General features: G+C 37.9%; 1 long non-coding RNA gene across 1 annotated transcript; it reads right to left on the bottom strand.

Annotated features, from left to right (window-relative positions):
• Positions 1–8,872: 8,872 nt before the first annotated feature.
• On the bottom strand, positions 8,873–14,667 carry LOC139984169 (uncharacterized). Its single transcript, XR_011798960.1, has 3 exons — positions 14,461–14,667; positions 13,371–13,437; positions 8,873–8,958 (listed from the first exon to the last, which is right to left on the bottom strand). It is a non-coding gene; the product is annotated as an uncharacterized lncRNA (long non-coding RNA).
• Between the last annotated feature and the right edge of the window lie 275 nt (positions 14,668–14,942).

Below are 14,942 nucleotides of genomic sequence, written 5' to 3'. Positions count from 1 at the left end.
GCAGAAAAAGCCAGCACAATAAGTTAGGGAAGCCTATCAATGGGGAGGAAAAGACCAATCAAAAGTTCAAGAAAGGTACCATAGCTCCGCCTCCATTTCCTCTCTACCTGGCCAATAGTTACAAGAACAGGGCAGTGGAGTGTGTAAACACTAGTCACGAACAACTTCTTGAACAAAGAATTAAAGAAAACAAAACACTCCAGTGAGGGTGGGATGTCAATGGCCAATAAACAGAATCTGTCCAATAGCTGAATAGACTTCTATTCTGCTCTGATCAATTCGGGGTTTCTTTGAAGTGGTGCCGAGAGAAGCCAAGACACAAGGTGAAAGGTGAGGCAAGATCAGGGGTGCACTTAAGAGGGGCAATAGGGTGAACTTAACCCTCTCCAAAGGATACAGTTAGATGAATATACTCAACTCTGCTGGTGATGATGATGATGATACAAGACTAATCAAATCAAAACAAAAACATAGCAATGTTTGCAAATAAATCACCTCAAGAAAATGAACACCAAGTATGAAGTAATGCCATAATGGTTGTTATATCTAACTAGAAATAAAATTAACTTAGAGGACCTTCTCATGAAAGATAAGAAATTGGAAGTTAAAATCCAAATATTAATGTATTTAGGCAGCCACATAAATGAACCCAGACAATAAAGATTCATCAAAACAATTTTGAAGTCCCGGAAAAGAAAGCAACTTCCTCAGAGCTAAATGGAATTCTAAACATCAACTGGCCTTCTGCTTTGGATTTACTTCCAGATATGTATATATATATATATATATATATATATATATATATATATATATATATATATATATATATATATATATATATATATATATATATATATATATATACATAAATAAATAAATAAATAAGTATTACAGAAAGATATTAAGACTTATTTGTTCATTTCCTCTGGGGTTTACAGGGGATTTATATTGTCCACACTGCAACATGGAAACACTAATGGTAAGGGTGCAGGAGAGTGCAGAATGAGTGAGATAGAAGACAATAGGGCATACAACTGAACTGTTATAACACCATACAGTATGTCAGGCTACCTACACAAATACTGGTGGCGCTCTTCCATAAGTTCCTTACTGTGTTACATAGAATTGCAAGTTTTGTAATCAACATTGTAATTCTTGAAAGGGAGAAGTAAGCCAAGGAATATGCAAGAGATCTAGGGAATTAAAACTATCTGAGATCAGTAAAATAAGATCATTAATATAAGATCAGTAATATAAGATCATTAATATCGGCCTGTGCTCCTAATCTGGGATTAAAAGTATCGGAGATTAGTAATATAAGATCATTAATATCGGCCTGTGCTCCTAATCTGGGATTAAAAGTATCGGAGATTAGTAATATAAGATCATTAATATCGGCCTGTGCTCCTAATCTGGGATTAAAAGTATCGGAGATTAGTAATATAAGATCATTAATATCGGCCTGTGCTCCTAATCTGGGATTAAAAGTATCGGAGATTAGTAATATAAGATCATTAATATCAGCCTGTGCTCCTAATCGGGGATTAAAACTATCTAAGATTAGTAATATAAGATTATTAATATCGGCCTGTGCTCCTCATCAGTGATTAAAACTATCTAAGATTAGTAATATAAGATCATTAATATCGGCTTGTGCTCCTAATCTCTTAATTGTCACTTTGTTGATAAAATATATAGTGTTTTAAAGGATACAACTAAGTTCTACAAAATGTTCTCCGTTTAAAAATATTAAAACATCATTGAGTTATGGGAGTTGGTGTGATATTCTTATATCATCTAGACGTTCTATGTCAATCTGTCACAATGATATTAAGACTCTTGTTCTCTATAATTACCAGCTGAACATAAATACAGGAAGTGCATAATTACATGAAATGCATGAGTTAGCATTTAATCTCCACTCAGGTCAAAATATAATATTAAAACTTTGTTTAATGAGATTAACATCATTCTATCTCCTCGTTCCTGGTGTGACATGAACTAGACACTTGGATTCATATAGTGAGATAGATGATCTATCCCTATCCCTCCCCTTGATCTTTCCCTTATACCTCCCCTTGATCTTTCCCTTACCCTCTTCTTAATCTATCCCCTACCCCTCCCCTTGATCTTTCCCCTATACTTACCCTTGATCTATCCCTTATACCTCCCCTTGATCTATCCCTTATACCTCCCCTTGATCTATCCCTTATACCTTCCCTTGATCTATCCCCTACCCTCCCCTTGATCTATCCCCTAACCCTCTCCTTGATCTTTCCCTTACCCTCTTCTTAATCTATCCCCTACCCCTCCCCTTGATCTTTCCCTTATACCTCCCCTTGATCTATCCCCTAACCCTCTCCTTGATCTTTCCCTTACCCTCTTCTTAATCTATCCCCTACCCCTCCCCTTGATCTTTCCCTTATAACTCCCCTTGATTTAACCCCTACCTAATGATCTATCCCCTAACCTTCCCCTTGATCTTTCCCTTAACCTCTTCTTAATCTATCCCCCACCCCTCCCCTTGATCTTTCCCTTATACCTCCCCTTGATCTATCCCCTAACCCTCCCCTTGATCTTTCCCTTGTACCTCCCCTTGATCTATCCCTTATACCTTCCCTTGATCTATCCCCTACCCTCCCCTTGATCTATCCCCTAACCCTCTCCTTGATCTTTCCCTTACCCTCTTCTTAATCTATCCCCTACCCCTCCCCTTGATCTATCCCCTAACCCTCCCCTTTCTCTTTCCCTTATACCTCCCCTTGATCTATCCCCTAACCCTCTCCTTGATCTTTCCCTTACCCTCTTCTTAATCTATCCCCCACCCCTCCCCTTGATCTTTCCCTTATACCTCCCCTTGATCTATCCCCTATACCTCCCCTTGATCTTTCCCTCATAACTCCCCTTGATTTAACCCCTACCTAATGATCTATCCCCTAACCCTCCCCTTGATCTATCCCCTACCCCTCTCCTTGATCTTTCCCTTACCCCTTTCTTAATCTATCCCCCACCCGTCCCCTTGATCTTTCCCTTATACCTCCCCTTGATCTATCCCCTAACCCTCCCCTTGATCTTTCCCTTGTACCTCCCCTTGATCTATCCCCTACCTAATGATCTATCCCCTAACCCTCCTCTTGATCTATCCCCTACCACTCTCCTTGATCTTTCCCTTACCCTCTTCTTACTCTATCCCCCACCCCTCCCCTTGATCTTTCCCTTATACCTCCCCTTGATCTATCCCCTAACCCTCTTCTTGATCTTTCCCTAACCCTCTTCTTAATCTATCCCTTACCCCTCCCCTTGATCTATCCCCTAACCCTCCCCTTGATCTATGCCCTAACCCTCTCCTTGATCTTTCCCTTACCCTCTTCTGAATCTATCCCCTACCCCTCCCCTTGATCTATCCCCTACCCCTCCCCTTGATCTATCCCCTACCCCTCCCCTTGATCTTTCCCTTATACCTCCCCTTGATCTATCCCCTAACCCTCTCCTTGATCTTTCCCTTACCCTCTTCTTAATCTATCCCCTACCCCTCCCCTTGATCTATCCCCTACCCCTCCCCTTGATCTATCCCCTACCCCTCCCCTTGATCTTTCCCTTATACCTCCCCTTGATCTATCCCCTAACCCTCCCCTTTCTCTTTCCCTTATACCTCCCCTTGATCTATCCCCTACCCTCCCCTTTATCTATCCCCTACCCTTCCCCTTGATCTATCCCCTAACCCTCTCCTTGATCTTTCCCTATAACACTCTTCTTAATCTATCCCCTAACCCTCCCCTTGATCTTTCCCCTATACCTCCCTTTGATATATCCCTTATACCTCCCCTCGATCTTTTCCGTAACCCTCCCTTGATCTATCCCCTACATAATGATCTACCCCCTACCCCTCCCCTTGATCTAACCCCTAACCCTCCCCTCGTCAAGTCCATACCAAGTATCCAGTTTTAAAATGCGACTCTAGACCCATCTCAACTCTGCTCCCTCTACATAATACTCCAGGGCCTCTGAGTACTGGCAAGTTTAAATATTGGCACTATGAAACTTCATTGTTATTATCAGGGACCTCAAAACATGTTTGAGATGGGAGGAGGAAAGTGTAGGAGAAGTTAGACCAATGGTCAATGTTGTTTTAATTGCTGAGTGTGGAGGTTGTCTGACCTATCCATTTTGTAATTAGTCCAATTAACATCATGAACCATCTATGAATGTAAGCTTCCTTTTTACAGTCAATTCAATCATTAATCAAGTAACAAATAATTATGTGATAAGATTTTTCTTGTGTAAACCAATTGCATGAGGTATAAAACAAAAAAGAAGAAAAAGCCCCAAAAACTCATTTGGAAACCCATTGAAGAGTTTAGCAATCTTACATTTGGAGGTAAAAAACAAACTTTTGATATGTTTTCTTCCATGTTTGCCAGGCTTGAAACAAGCAATTTGGTAAAGGTTATACCAAACTATCCAATCTCAATTGAAGGCCGAAATCTTTGGTTTCACGTTTGCCCTTGTTGACTGCATTTATAGCAGCAAGGTAAACTCACAACAATTAAGTTGATTGTGAAGTTTCTTAATATTTGAATGGTAATATGACTAGTCTGAATACTTTATGGAACTCATGATAACTTGATTGACAAGTGTTTTGGCAGTTTAACCATCATTTGATTCTGCAGATGAGTAGCACATATAAGTTGATTAGTTGTAAAGGTTACTGGGCCACCCAAACCGCTATGGAAGCCAGTTATTTGACTGATGGAGTCCTGTTTAATGTTTGTGCAGCAGAGTAGGTGCACGACCCTCTCTGACTTTGAGAGTGGATGCTACCATTCCTCTAAGAGGTAAATTATAAATTTATCACATACCTCCACTAACTATTAGAGTATTTCAAAGAACAAAGTCCACCTCTGAGGAAAGTTTTAAATAATATCTAGACTATAATCACAATTTTTCAACTCATTCATGGATAGTAAAATGCTCTAAACTTGATACAAAGTTGAAATGTGATCACTCCATAAAACTTGGTCTTGTCTCAAAAACAAGTAGTCTACTGTGCTATCAACAAGAAGTTGCAACAAGGCAATTGAGGTGCAATATAGCTGTTAACCTCTGCATTATTGGGGTAAAAGTCAGTTTGTGTTTACTGATAAGGCACAATGAGACTACTGGCAGGGAAAGAGTGTCACACTGGTAACAAGTTACAGATTGAGTCAATAAAACTGAAGGAGATTGATCATCATGATCATCATCCAGCAGAAGCAAAAGCCAGGAATTATGTGACACTCTTGAAGAGGTTTTTACAGACACAAATGTTATTGATACAATTTAGTTCTTGTTAAAGCCCACCATGTTATGTCACTAAATATAGGTAAAAGCAAGGGTGGTAAGGTCAATTAAAGTTGAAATTGCTAGTGTGCAGACACTGTCCAGGCGTTCCAAAGACAACACACACAAAAAACTATGTATTTAGTTCGACCAATGTGAAGCTTCATACCATTGTCATCTATATCCAGAAATGAATTCAACAGAATGTAGAATTGTAGAAACCTCCCTTTTTAATTAAAAAAAAAAGGATTCTTATCGGGCTGCGACGCTTGTAAACACTTCAGTATCCGCGATTGGAAAAAAACTAAGATCCTTGGCTACGGTTCGGTACAGGGAACCGAACAGGAAAAAAACAGACGAAAAACGCACTTTGGATGGTAGAATGAGAAGAAAGGACATTGACCGGGGGGGTCCGGTCATATAGAGGGCGCGCAGTCTTAAAAGGTTACCAGTACAGGCTACGCACGGTAGAACGAGAGTGCCTAGGTTGTGGGGAGACAGGTAAGCCAGGAGGGAAGTAATATATGGCATTAAAGTTCATCATACATTAGCATGGTACTCTCAACACAGAGAGTCATCGCAAGGTTTTCCCATTTTGACTTCTGTCGATCTCTGCTAGTAGTTCATCTCCAATTTCAACATTTCTTGCACAAATGAATGTGAGACATCTCTATACTATATACCATGACCATGTAGACTTTTCTAATTAGGATATCATGTTTTCATAAACTGACCTCTGTTGAACTGACATTATGACCAATTTGCCCTCCACTAAAACTAAAGCAATTCTTGTACTTAAAGGCATTGAAGACTTGCCCCAAACCGCGTGCGGCCATCTGAAAAAGTTAACTTTCCGTTGCTTGCCAAGTGACGTTTTGTTCGTGTCGTTACAAAATGCAGACAGTACAGTAATGAAATAGGATACCTTGTTATCTTTAGCTGGACCTGAGATGTCCATTGCTGTATTGTTTGACACTGTGCTGTGGGTATTGACTGCAGCTGTATGTACTGACTGTACACTAGTGTCTAATTACCGATGGTAGCAAGCTGTGTGTGTGTATTTTCTGGGATCGATGGTGGTGTCTAACACTTCTGTTACACCTCATTCGAGACTAGGTCAGATTACCGGTATTAGACGTTTCTTTTTGCGAGAGTCTTCACACCCTTTAATATGGAACATCCACATCTTAATTTCTCTTTTTGAAATATCGTGTTTACATGCAAGGAGTCACACACATCACAGGCACAAACATGTCACATATGCCATTTTATTTATCAAGTCTCTTTCATCAAAGATACCATTAAATGCTGATTTTGCAGCCAATCTGACTCAAGTGAACTTTACTATGTACAGCTAGAGTTAGGGTACAGCAATTCTGTTGTCTCAAAATTCAAACGAAATAATTTTACGCCATATTACAATCAATAAACACAGTTCTCTAAAATCAGGCAATATCAACACTATGCATTCATGATGCCCCCATGCCCCTTAATTACCATCAGGTTTTGGAGAAGGTACATATCAACACAAATCTCCACATGTCCACATCTAATGTGCTCAACACAAACTTGTGATTCGTGATGCTGTTCGATAACACAGTTTCTTTGTTTGTCTGACCTAGGAAAAAGTTGCGAGATCACTGCCAATTACGATATATATCTGACGTATTTTCAAGTGTGCCTATAAATGGAGCACTAATACATCTGTGACTGGTAGAGGATGTCACTGCACCGTGAGAAAATGAAAGACCGACATCAGCCAAAGAGTTTGCTCTTTACACATGATCAGCTGAGTGGAGGAGGTAGTATTGCTGGAGATGACGATCAACGGTAACACTTTGAACTCTTGATTAGGTTGAGCTCCGTCTACTGATAGCAGCCCTTCTTAATGAGTTGTAGTACCAGAGCACCAAACTGCTTTATTATTACTCTCTGACACCTTTATGATCCGAGGGTTCCACACAGACTGTGATTTTCAACCAGCATTAACCAAATTTTATGATCATTGTGTTGGTTCAGCCAAAGTAAAGATTGCTGTCAATTAGTTTACCCCCTCTGCTATCGGTCTGTGTGTATATGCCTAGCAACACAGTGCTACCTTCTGCTGTGAGGAGTACATATGGTCAATTATATACCATATTTGGTGCCAGAATACACAAAACTGAATGATAATTGCAAGGTGGTCAGCAGTCTTCATAAAGCACTTAGGCAAAAGTAACGACTAATCATAACAGAAAACAAGTCAAATTTGATGATAATATATGTATAATAATATACATATTATATATGCAGCAAGTTACTAATAATCGTGCTAAAATTATTCAATCTTCCCTAAGGATCACTAAAGAAAATTGTCTATTATGAAAGAAATCACACAACTTGCTTCAATAAAAATAGCACTTACTTCACAAGCAGTTACTTTCACAGTTGGCTATTATAGCTGAAGTTTGCAGACTGGTATGTTAAAGAGATGTTCTGTCTTCAAATAAATCCATATTTCTGACAGTTTTGATATATATATACCATGGATGACTGGCATCTCATTACTACACATTAACCTAATCATAGTCTGCACGCTATACCCTCAGATTTTGCCTTCTACTTGAATTCCTTACATGCAGGCATTATAGTTGGTTTTAATCTGACTGTGGGCCAATTTAAATAAATTTTGCAAGTCAAAACTAGATCTAAACTAAAAATCTAACTATTATGACTATTTATATCAAATAACATGTAATTTTCCACATATTTTAAATTTAAAACTACTGAAATATATATCATAGTACATCTGGCCATATACATGCACCCAAGCATAGGCGTAGGAGACAAATTTGATTTGGGGGGCTGTAACGACCTGCCCGAAAAATATAACCAAAATTTTTCAACATCTTAATGTGCATATCATATAAGCATTCATCTGTTATTACATCGCCTGCCAATAAATACAATCATTTGCCATGTTACTACCCTTCCATATTGGTTATAATTATTGTACAAGTCGGTTTCAATAATATTGATAATAATAATAATATAAGTTTAATCATTCAAAAACACATTGCAAATTATATTTCTTTCAGTACCCTAGGTGCTGGAAAAATTCTCAGCATATTGCCCGAATTTTTTCAAAATATTTGGTTGGGGGGCTACAGCCCCCCCCTCCCCGCCTCCTACGCCTATGCAACCAAGACCACAAACGTGACATGACAACCCTGTGACATGAGATGTGTCACGTCTGCCAATATTGGTCACTTCAGGAGTTTATCTAGCTATCAAAAGCATGAGATTCAGAGACTGCATATCATTTTGATACCAACACTTAATTCATGTTTAAACTTATTTTCTTTCTTATCAATACTATTTAGTACTAATGATTACACTATGTTTAGGTTTGGTGAGTAATTGAAGTTTCTTGTAGGAAGGTAAGATGACAACCGGGCATACCAAAGTTGTAAGTAAGCAGAACGTCAATCAGTTTATCTTCATGTGAAATCATCTAAACTTCTCTTATTGTAACTTTTTAAAAGACTAGATACAATCAAATCTTACTATTTACATCAAAACAGATAGTTGTTGACACACCCTGCAGACCAACAAGTCCTGAGAGAAGGTTCCCATGGCCATTAATGAGACACTGCTCTACTAATGACAGAAAGATGGGATGTTGTTAGTTCATTGTGATAAGGTTTGCACATATTTACTAACAGTAAATAATTGGCTGGCATGGGAGACATGTAGGCCCTGGAAACATGACTCATACTAACTTCTGCAAAAATGGAAACCAACAGAGACTAAACTAATTAAGCAGAAGAATGAATACTGAACGGTTGAGAGCTGCTTGTATGTAAATCACCTAATATCATCAATTGGAAAGTTTTCTGGTATTAACAACCTACAACAAAACAACTGCACTAACACAATCAACTTCATTTAATAAAAAATAATAATAAACAATACATGTGATCTTAAATATGTTTTATAAATGTTACTTTCTTTTCCAAAATTTTAAACTTTGATATGTGAATGGTCAGATCAAAAGCCTGATGAAATGAGCTCTATACACTGCTGTCTAGCTTACTCTCTGAAATATGACACACACTGTCACACAGTGACACCTGGCACTATTCTATGCAAACAGAGGTTTCATCTTAAAATACATATTTTAGAGGTAAATCTCAGCAATTTTGTTTTTATAACTCATGATATCATTGTTACATTCCAGGTAACATTAAATCCTAGCTCATTTTGGTTGAAGAAAAAGGTGGGGGGGGGAGGGGATGAAACCAATGAATATTTTAAGTTAGGATAATATAAATGATAATCCTTTGTTTACCAAAAACTAGGATTAGCAGTCATATCTTATCAGATATATTTGTGATCAAAACTTTTCAAACATAAATAACGAAACATATAACCATCCTTCAAGGAATTGTGAATCCAAAACACCCCATCAACACCCAAACTGGAACATTAGCGAGAAACGTTACTACTGCTGAAATTATTCGGTTTTCTTGGAAATACCGAGACTAAACTTTCTGCTAAAAGTCACCACTTAAATGCAGTGTGGGAGGAGGGGGGATTACATAATTAATCTGCCTTACACAATTCACTATAACGGGATCATCCTCAAGAGACCTGAATGACCTCCTGAGGCTGTTCTTGTCTCTGTGATGACTCATACCTTAGACTTAATGCAGTACCAAAGGATATCCAACAACTTCCTGCAGGAAACATTTCAACTAAAATAAAAGTCTTTAAACCCATTGTTTCTGTAAGGAAAATATATTTAAACAAAGAAATTTGATTTAAACCCATTTCATAGCTTGTTTTTTTTCTTAAAGGCATTGAAGACTCACCCCAAACCGCATGCGGCCATCTGAAAAAGTTAACTTTCTGTTACTTGCAAGTAATGTTTTGTTACTGTTGCTACAAAATGCAGACAGTAATGAAACATGATACCTTGTTATCTTTAGCTGGACCTGAGATGTCCATAGCTGTATCGTTTATACACTGTGCTGTGGGTATTGACCGCAGCTGTATGTACTGACGGTACACTAGTGTCTAATTCACTACGGTAGCAAGCTGTGTGTGTATTTCTGGGATCGATGGTGGTGTCTAACACTTCTGTTACACCTCATTCGAAACTAGGTCAGATTACCGGCATTAGACGTTTCTTTTTGCGCGAGTCTTCACACCGTTTAAAGCTACCCTACCATACCATCTAAGCAAATAGTATTGGTCTCTTAGCACAGTTAAGTCCCCAAAACAACATAAATAATTGAAAGTCAGTTCACAAATACTTCCCAAAGTATTCTTAGGTTGTTGAATGTGATATTTCAGTCAAAGAATTAAATAGCCCAACTTTCCAAGTTGATGTTGCCTGCATATCTCTAATAGGAGCAGACCATCTAGTCAAAAACATCTTTCACCAACGGTGACAGTGAAAAAAAAACGTGCTTTACAGGGTATTTACAACATATCAATACACCTGTAGGACAAATTTGTCCTAATTACATAACAAAGTACAAAGGAAAATGGTTTCCTTGTAAAGGATTTTTTGGGGGAGTAATAGACAAGAGAGAGGTTAACGAAAACACTGAAAAATAAAGCACTTTATACATTCAGCTCTTGAACTGAAAAAAAACCGCTACTGGAACAGGAACAATCTAATTGGAGAGAAAGCTTTAAGGTGAAGAGCCAGGAAAAGATAAGATCAGTCTGCTTTATTGATTATAATATGAGAACAATGGCTTCATACTTGTAGAAGTTTCCTATTAAAGAAGGAACCACTGTCTTAAAGCAGCCAGGTGAAATGGCCACAATTAGTTCCTGCCCTAGAAAAACTAACAACATGTTTTCATAACAATAGATACCACTTGACAGGCTAAACTTGAAGGTTACTGCACCCAGTCTAATATAAACCATATATACTGAATATTGAAAGCTGTTGCCATGGTAACTGACATATAAAAAATACAATCCTAGCTGTACATTGATACTAAGTCACAAAAACATTCTTGCACTAAATCAATTACATGTAAGTGAGTGTCAAAAGTAAAACTTTACTGCTGAAGTTTTGGTTGAAGTTGCTATGTATTCCATTTAGTCATTTTAGGAAATAGCACCTGTTTGTGGATCAATGTTGATAACAGCAAACAACTTGTTAGCAGGGAATAATTTATCCAATACCACATCGTACAATGCTATAAAAATGTATGGTCAAACTACTATACATGTCCAGAGCTATATAGAAGCTTTTTTACACTTGATACAATTTCATAAGAGGCAAAATTCATAAGTTTCAATAACACTACACAAAATGTGAATATTATTCCCCAACTTCATCCATGCAATTAAAATCATACTATAGGACTTTATGACTGAAAGAACTATTTAATGTTGTAGCGTTATTCAGTCCATGTTTAACTGCAGTCAACAACTCTTTTAGGCTTTACACTTTCTGACCCAGCAATGCACACATCAAGTTTCCCTTAATTCAATATCACTAGACACAAACTACAAAAAATCCAAAATAACTCTCGAGAACAATGGTTTCACTGGAATAAACCTTTGAATGCAAAAACTTGAAAGTGTTCAAATGTGTGTAATAGGTGACTCTGATATTTGGCTACTGTGTTGGTATACATATTTTTGGCTGACAAAAAGAGGTTCCTTATGCCAAAGTACCAACAATTTTAATGTTGGGTATCACACTACAATATGAACAGCTTCAAAACAGTTCCTGTTGATGACATGACTGGCAGATATCAGTATGTTGCTGCTGTACAAACATAAATATGCATCTCAATAGCTTTTTCTAAACTGTAAAATCTTTTAAACAATTTTATTTCCTTTTTGGAATAAATTTCCTAGATTTATGTCTTTGCTCTGGGCAGGAGCAACCAAGAATGTTCTTATTTTGGAGACTTCTTCAAAGTTCAAACCTTTGGGGTTCCTTTGTGATGCCTCTCCTCAAGTTTTGGAAGTGATAAGGATGATTCTTCACGCCAATATATATCATACAATACACAGTCAAACCAAAGATCAAACCAAAAGTTTATACAATTTTCTAGTTTGGTCAATTTTTGCAAAACTACTTGTAAAAAATCTAATATGACCTAACATACTGAGATATTGTATTCCCTTAAACCATTGCAAGGCATGGTAGGAACACTTTAACAAACAAACAAATGATAATGCATGTGTATCCTACATAAACAATATTTAATTAGGGGTAACTAGATCTGGCCTACTTAAAATGATCTTTAACAAACATGCTACAGCTATAAGGAAGAGTTTGATATGGCTGCATGTAATATGCAGGTCAGACATGACTTTGGGGACTCAATAAGCTGCAATAAAATGTGTAAAGTATGATCCTAAGCATTTGATGTGGTTTAGATACAAAGGCCATCAACTGGTTTTAAAATAGGACCACACAACAGCTGTTCACTGGACATCGATCATTTCAAGTCCTTGGCTAGTTGCTTCTTCTAACTTACTGTAACTGAGGCCAAATGTTCACATTGTGTACAATTTGAAGTACTGTTATTGTTTACTTAGAGAGAGGAAGTCTGTGTTTGTCGGACACCCGACCAATACAACTGCACTCTGTAGAGAGAAATTAAACCTATGATCGTTGAATTCTCCTTTAACATGACTATGAATGACTAATCTTTGGGATTACAAAGTAGTCAGTTTATGATTTCCTCCACAGAAGAGCAGATACAATTCAATCTCCAAAGAATTAGCTAGGTACACAAAGAATGAAAACACATTACAAACACCTTGAGATGGAGTGAGAGAAAGCTATTATGAACTGCTGATTACAAGCCCGGCAATCACTTGAGCTCCCATGAAATGTTTGGACAACTTAAATTGATCACTTATAGGAATCAAATAATCAAAGAAAATCACAAGAATTAAAGGCAGGTAACAAAAAGGAAAGGTAATTTACTTCCAGCCAGTGAGATAAATTCCCATGCAAGAAGAAAAACTATTAACAGAATAAAAAAAAAACAACCAAAGAGACAAATGGTTAGTATCAAACGTACTTCAAATAAGAGCTGCTGTTTGTTGCATCTTATCATGGCTGGTGGTCTGGTAGAATATTTGCTTCACCTATAGTAGAGTGGATGTGTAAACAATTTACAATTTCGTAAAAATCAAGCCGCATGCACAGTCATAGTTGAATGCAAAAATTTCCCATCCCTGCCCGATCACATCTGCAGGCCTCATGTTAGGGTATACCCTAACATGGCGCAAAAGAAAATGCAACAAGACCACTTACTGGGGCCTATCAAATACAGAACCCAGTTAGTTATACAACTATTGACTTTGGTCGCTATTCTTATTCACTATAGGCCTAGATCTGCTTACATTTGACATGTTTCTTGTTAACTTTTGCTGTCACTGATGTGTAACTACAGGTGCTACCATTGAAATTGTTGGCAACAGATGTAGTGCAAAGCAGATACATTAACAGACATGTGGGCTATTAACGTGGGTTATTTACTTGGTATATTTTATATAACTGCCTATAGACACATCTTGCTCATAAAGCTAACCTTCCACCTATTTATTTGACTGGAATCTGGTGTAAATAACTAAGATATATATCTTTATGGGAAAGTGTGATTTTCTCCGTCAGAACTCATTCCATGCCTATACAGTACAAATGCATCAGTAACTGGAACCATGTCACCACCATTGGATGATGAAATTGCGTTCATTTTAATGCAGCATCCCAACTGTATGGCAGCTTCTTATGAAGCTTACCCATGGACTAAAACTGTTTGCCTTACTTAATTTAGCCTTCTAAAATTCTACTATTGTTAGTGCTAAAGATAGATTCCACCGGCAGGTCTAGTATTATTAAGTTAGTAACGGAACTACTGATACCTACTGCTTCCTCAGTAGACCTAATTCTCATCGGGTTTTTGTCTATGGCAACATCTACGTACTGTTTCTATTTTGCGTCAACTTACACTTGGCTTAGGCCTATGACAGTAGCATTAACATTATGCAATTAGCCTAATAAACGTTTCAGAAGCAATTCCTTTCATAGGACCGGTCATACAATGAACACAAATTACGAGCTGAAATACTTTCAAACGTCTAAGGAAATTCGATTAAAATTCGAACCCGTTTATCACAAAATAAACCTTGCGTAATTTCTTCACGTCGTAATTTGTCCTTTATCTTCGTTTTTGTTCATTCTGCATCAAGTGAGATAAATTGGTCAATCGTGCTATAGCATGCCGAACTCACAGTACGCCACAGTGTATATATAAAAGAGCCTGAGTTGGGCAAGAATGATCAAAACAGCATTTTATTATGTGGCCCAGTCCCCTAATACATTGAGACTGTAATTGTATGTTAACTGTGTCAGTGGCGGCGGAACCGGGGGGGGGGGGCTTGGGGGGCTCAGCCCCCCAATGAAAAAGTTGAGGGGGCAAATGCATGATAAGCCCCAGCCCCCCCCCCCCCCCAATATTTACCAAGGGTCCGAAACGTGCATCTGCCCATTTTTCAATGCATACTTGTCGATCTGTCCGGTGCACACGTATACTATATAGGTGTAATAATTTTAGTAAATGCTGGGGGACCCTCGGCCCGTCCCTTGG

This window comes from Apostichopus japonicus, chromosome 17, assembly GCF_037975245.1.
Source record: "Apostichopus japonicus isolate 1M-3 chromosome 17, ASM3797524v1, whole genome shotgun sequence".
Lineage (NCBI taxonomy): Eukaryota > Metazoa > Echinodermata > Holothuroidea > Aspidochirotida > Stichopodidae > Apostichopus > Apostichopus japonicus.
This window is presented reverse-complemented; position numbering and strand designations above follow the sequence as displayed.